At 44.5% G+C, this 6,476-nt stretch overlaps 1 pseudogene across 1 annotated transcript; it reads right to left on the bottom strand.

Annotated features, from left to right (window-relative positions):
• Window positions 1–4,994: 4,994 nt before the first annotated feature.
• Window positions 4,995–6,186, bottom strand: LOC147961913 (cell number regulator 2-like; annotated as a pseudogene). The gene is made up of 2 exons (XR_015610341.1): window positions 5,658–6,186; window positions 4,995–5,553 (listed from the first exon to the last, which is right to left on the bottom strand). The product of XR_015610341.1 is annotated as a cell number regulator 2-like (transcript).
• Between the last annotated feature and the right edge of the window lie 290 nt (window positions 6,187–6,476).

The raw sequence follows: 6,476 nt of genomic DNA, 5'->3' as shown, positions 1-6,476 counted from the left end.
TTCAGGAGCTCTAGTGACAAAAGTAATGGTGTGATCAATCATAAGTAGAGTGATAACTTCAATGCTTGGATTGAGATCTGGAGCCTTTTAGAAATTAAATTGTCTAGTAGGAAATTCACTTGGGCTAACAACCAGGTGGACCTAATTATGTCTACTATTGATAGACTTTTCTCTGACACTAGCTTAGATAGAATGTTTCCTCTGTCCCCTTACAAAGCCTTACCTAGATGTGGTAGTGATCACACACCTATCCTCTGGACTCTGGTGTGAACCAAACACCTAGGAAAAGTAGTTTTAAATTTGAGAAGTGGTGGCTCCTGAGGAAGGATTTCTCTGACCTGGTCAAGAAGATCTGGGTAGAACCCATAGGGGTTGTATCTCTCTTAGAAAACTAGCAGAGAAAAATTAGAAGATTCAGGAAAGCCACAAAAAAGGGTGGAGCTCTAATGAAGAAGCTAATCTTAGGAGATACAAAAGAATTCTTCTGCAAGATTGTGATGCTCTAGACATTTAATCAGAGACTTCTGATCTTTCTGGACCTGAGCTAACCAAAATGAATTTCATTCATGGTGAACTCAAGAAGATTTGGCTCAAAGAGGAGACCAAAGCTAAACAAAGGTCTAGAGATAGGGACATTAAAGAGGGAGATAGAAATATTGCATATTTCCTTGAAGTAGCTAATCAAAGGAGAAGGAAAACTCGTATCCACTCCTTAGATGGCCCCCATGGTCATGTTACTGATATAAAAGACATGCTGGGAATTGCTAGTGATTTCTATAAAAAACCTCTTCAAAAAGAAGGAATGCTCTAGGTTTAAGTTGAGTCCTGATTTTTTTTTCTTTGAGGCAGAAAGAGATTCTGTAGAGGAGAATTCCTTGCTAGAAGCCCCTTTCTCTGAGGAAGAGATCAAATTAGGTGTCTTTGCATCTGCCCCAGATGGGGCACCAGGCCCTGATGGGATCCCTTCCCTATTTTATCAGCACTTTTGGGAGCTCATTAAAGTAGACTTTGTGCCCTTGTTCCAGCTCTTCCATAAAGGAGAATTGGACATATATAGACTTAATTTTCCCATGCTCTCTCTCATTCCTAAAAAGCCGAGGCTACTTCTATGAAGAAGTTTAGGCCTATCAGCCACATTAATTGTAGTTTTAAAATTTTCTCCAAGGTCCTCACCAATAGACTTTCTGTAGTGCTGCAAAGATTGATTGCTAGTAATCAATCTGCTTCTCTCATAGGAAGATTCATCTTAGAAAGTGTGGTCACTACCCATTAAGTGTTGCACTCAGTTCATTCTGGTAAAGAGGAGGGCCTTGTCCTCAAATTAGATTATGAGAAAGCTTTTGATAAGGTGGATCTGAGCTTCTTGGTCAAATTACTTAAGCTTAGAGGGTTTAGGGATAGATGGACTCAATGGATTTATTAGCTTACTCATGGGGGATCAGTGGTGTTAAGCTGAATAATGTAGAAAGTGACTTCTTCCTTACTTGTAAAGGTCTGAGGCAGAGAGACCCCATCTCTCCTCTCCTATTCAACTTAGTAGTACATGTTCTTACCAATATGTTAGCCAAAGCTGCTACCCAGGGGCTAATTGAGGGGCTCTATCCTGGAGTCTGCCTTGGGGGTATTATCTGCCTTCAGTATGCAGATGACACCATTCTGTTCCTTGATAAGAATCCTACACATGCTATGAACCTCAATATTGTCTTGACCTGCTTTGAACAGGTCTCTGGCATGAGGATTAACAACTCTAAAAGTGAACTCATCCCCATTAACATTGAGAGGCCTGAGTTTGAAGAGTATCTCTCCATACTTGATTGTAGTGGAGGGACATTTCCCGTTAAATGCCTAGGGATCCCTCTACACCATGACAAATTAAGAAGAGGGGGTATCCAACCTCTGCTGGATAAAATTCTTAAAATAATTGCTGGATGGGGAGGAAAGCTCGTATCCTATAAAGGCAGATTGGGCAGATTGGTTCTGATTCAGGCCTGCCTTGCCAGCATTCCTGTCTATCTTCTCTCCTTCTTCAAATTCCCTAAGTGGGCTATTCATATGGTCAACTCCCAAATGGCTAATTGTTTGTGGAATGACTTTGTAGGACATAGGAAACTACATTTAGCTAACTGAGGGATGGTCTCTATGAAAAAAGATTTTGGGGGCCTTGGCATTCCCAACCTTCATGAAATCAATATCTTTCTACTAGGCTCCTGGATTAAAAGATATTATGAAGGAGATAGGAAACCCTGGAAACAGATTATTGATCATAAATACATGGCTGGGAGGCCTAACCTCTTTGCCCCTTCCCCTACTCAAAACTGCTCCAGGTTCTGGAAAGGGATTAACTCCATTACTCAAACTTTGAAGTTTGGGTATAGGTGGAAAATTTGTGTAGGTGATGAAGTTAGATTTTGGGAGGACACCATGAAAAATTAAGAAGAGAGGATATCCAACCTCTGTTGGATAAAATTCTTAAAAGAATTGCTGGATGGAGAGGAAAACTCATATCCTATAAAGGCAGACTGGTTCTGATGCAGGCCTGCCTTGCCAGCATTCCTGTCTATCTTCTCTCCTCCTTTAAATTCCCTAAGTGGGCTATTCATTTGCTCAACTCCCAAATGGCTACTTGTTTGTGGAATGACTTTGAAGGACATAGGAAACTACATTTAGCTAACTGGGGGATGGTCTCTATGAAAAAAGATTTTGGGGGCCTTGGCATTCCCAACCTTCAAGAAATCAATATCTGTCTACTGGGCTCCTAGTTTAAAAGATATTATGAAGGAGATGGGAAACCCTGGAAACAGATTATTCATCATAAATACATGGCTGGGAGGCCTAACCTCTTTGCCCCTTCCCCTATTCAAAACTGCTCTAGGTTCTGTAAAGGGATTAACTCCATTACTCAAACTTTGAAGTTTGGTTATAGGTGGAAAATTGGTGTAGGTGATAAAGTTGGATTTTGGGAGGACACTTGGTTTGGTACTTCCCCTTTAGCGGTCCAATTTTGGCATGTCTACTCTATCTGTAATAAGCAATTAAATGTGTCAATGAGGTTTGGGATGGAAATCAATTGAAACTCATATTCAGGGGGAATTTTGATGACAATGATGGAACAATGGTACCAATTAGTAGAAATAGCTGGAAGTATTGGGCTGTCCTCTGAACCTGATGCTCTGATATGGAAGATGGATAGCAAAGGCCAATATTCTTCTAGTTCACTTTACCATGTGATCAATTTTGGGGGGATCCAACCTATATTTATCCCTGCAGTGTGGAAACTTAGGGTTCCTCCCAAAATTCATGTCTTTCTCTGGCTGCTTGCTAACAACAAGCTTATGACTAGAGATAACCTGAGGAAGAGGCATATCATTAAACCCCTTGATTGTGTCTATTGTTCTGATCAAGAATCCAATAGGTGCTGAGATCGATCTTGAATACTCTAAGGAACTGGATCATTCTATCCGCGGATGTGTGCAGGGAAAGACTGATGGTCTTTGCGGCACACCTGGCGAAATTCCTTCAGAAACCTATGCTGATCAAGAGCGGTTGAACTCCCACAGCAAGCTGGTGTTTGAACCATGGAGGAATCTCAAGGTCTCTGAAGATGATGAAAGCTTCTCATCTCGCAAGAAAAGAGACCGCCGCGGCAAGACGACTGTTATCAGTCCGGTGTCAACCCTTATCACTTGCTGGTCTCCACAGGCTGCCGCAGCACCACCCATGAAGACTCGGAGGGCTTTGCACGGAGCTGCTTTTGTAATAGGGCTTTCTAGTGACCCGTTTGCTATTTTCCTGGTTTTCTTTCCGCTTCATGAACTGCTCCTCTCAGTGAGATGATGTATGGATTATGTTTCTGGAGGTTTCATTCGAGTAATGGAATCGGGGAGGGCCTCCCTGTCCTTCTAAAAAAATAAACGACGATGTCGAAACTAGAGTTTTGAGCAACGCGCCACCAGCACCTCATTTCTCATCCATGGCTGGGGGAGCCGCTGTACAGGGCCAGTTTTGCAGTTGCTCATTGCCTGAGCAACTGTCCGGCGGCGCCATCCCAGTCCGCCGCCGCAGCAACGGCCGTGCGACCAATCTGCAGGGCCATCATTTAGGCGGGCGCCGCGGAGGCGATTAAAAGAACGCCTCAAAATCTAAATCGATTTTAGGCTTTTCTTGAGAACGGCTCCGATTCATGTCTGTTTAGCGGCAGTTTGAGAAAATGCCGTGAAAGCTTAGTACAATGGGAGGCATTTTCCTAAAACTCCTTATATACAGGAATTTGAGGCATATCAAAAAAATGCTACTTCTATACAGTTTGGAGGCATTTTCCGGAATGCCCTTACCAAAATGCCTCTGATTAACAACCGTGGTGTAGTGACTAATGCTCACATTAGTCCCGATTCTTAATGCGGCCAGGACTATTGCTCCGATCCGAATCAAAGCCCTGTTTTCTACTAGTGAATATAGTTTTGATGCCCTTGTAAAGACAATGTCAATGGTGAAAACGGGTCATCTATCAGGTGTGCTGTTAGAGAGGTAAAACATTTTAAATTTGTGGAATAAGAGCGAATATTTATTGACATCAGTTTCGCAAATGACGCTAAGCAGAAAAGCTAAATTTATGAAAGCGGCTCCAACCTAGCGTTGGGTAGCTACACGTTCGTTAATAATATACTACCTCCTTTTCAAAATAATTGAAGTTCTGTATATGTTCAAAGCCAAACTTTTTTAAGTTTGACCAAGTCTATAGAAAAAATATATTAACATCTAAAAAACCAACTTAGTCTTTTTGAGATTCTTTGGGACATATAGTTCCGTACTATGTGTATTCCATATTGTAGATCTTAGCGTATTTTTTCTACAAAATTGGTCGAACTTAAGCAAGTTTGACTTTACGAAAACCTAAAACTTTAATTATTTTGGAACGCATGGGAGTATCAATGTGCAGTAAGAAAAAAGGACCATGAAAGAAACCTCACAGGAATACAGCCAACAAGACAACTTAGTCTTTAATTAGTTTTTCTAAGAAATGAGGCTCGGATGGGCCCAACTTTGAATTAAAAAAGCCATCAACCCCATCTAGAATACAACCAACACAAGCACATTAGACAACGAAAAAGCAACGAAAAGATACAAAGGTGTTGAGAAAACAGCTTACAACACAAACCCACCCTAGAAGCACCTACACTGATAGGAAAAGAAGCACCCCTTGAAGATGGAGTCGCCCTTCAAGCTCGAACACCTGTCGGAGAAGATAGAAACAGCGCGTCGAAGGCATTGCCAGCCGCCTTGGCAACGATCTCGCCGAACACCTGCACTAAGAACCGAGAAGATACCACACCCCCTCACCAGAGAACTTGATCTCTTGTCCTAAGCTGAACTACCCCTCTCGCATCATGGTTCGAGATGGAAGGTATATAGATTTGGATCCAACAGCTAGGTGGCTAAGCTAGCTAGCTCTTGCAGCGATCGATCACGATCAGCGTGTCATCCCGTCTACGTGCATGGTGGGCGGCACGGTCGCTGCGCCGCCGCGCTGCTGCAGCTCCATGTTGGCGTGCCATCCTGCATGCATGCATCCACCGCAATTCAATCAACATAGATAACGAACCACACATGCATATCGATCGTCGCACTGCATACGATCACTCGCGAGCGTAGGCACGCACCGATGTCCATGACGAAGCCGCGGTTGTGGAGCTCGCGGTACTCCTGGCAGAGGGCGCAGCACTCGCAGAAGCAGTGGACGCAGAGGTCCGGGTAGGGGGCCTCCTAGAGGCCGTACTGGGCGCGCATCTTGGTGCGGTAGAAGCAGGTGTAGATGGGCAGGAACCACCAGGAGGTGACCATCCCGATGAGCACGTACAGCGCCGCGCTCGCCCCGCTGGAGAGGGAGCCGCGGTCCACGATCTCCGCCACCATCCCGAAGGTGACGCACGGGCAGAAGCACGTCATCCAGCAGTTCCCGGGGTCCTCGGCGCAGTCGAACAGGCCTGTGGACCAGGGGTGGACCGGCGGCTGCGCGTGCACCAGCGCGCGCGTCGCCGCGGCCGGTGCTGGCAGCTGCTCGGCGGCGTCCATGCCGGCCACGCGAATTGATTTTGATTCCTCCGGCCACCGGCGGGTGGTGTCAGCGCGGGCGCGGGTGTGGTGGCCTCAACAGGAGCGCCAAGGCTGTTTATATCATCGTCGATTCGGAGGTAGGTGACCATGCATCCAAACAACTCCGATCCCATGCATGCATGCATGCAGGATTAGTCCCATGCATGGCTAATCCCTATCTTTAGCTACAACGGGCAAAAATAAGTGCCACGTGATTTTCCTGTCCTTTCTCCCCACAAAAATAGTAGCACTAGTTTCAGTCAGTGGTACAAAATTTTCTCTTGAATTGTGACTTCAAGAGAAAACTAAATTTGTATACAAAACATCATATATGCTAGTATATATTTTTCTTAAGCCGCAAATCGAAGTTGCTTTTCCCCCCTCAA

Source organism: Triticum urartu, chromosome 7A (genome assembly GCF_056163025.1).
Source record: "Triticum urartu cultivar PI428250 chromosome 7A, HENAU_Tu73, whole genome shotgun sequence".
NCBI lineage: Eukaryota > Viridiplantae > Streptophyta > Magnoliopsida > Poales > Poaceae > Triticum > Triticum urartu.
Note: the sequence above shows the minus strand (reverse complement) of the source record. Positions and strands in the feature narration are given on the sequence as shown.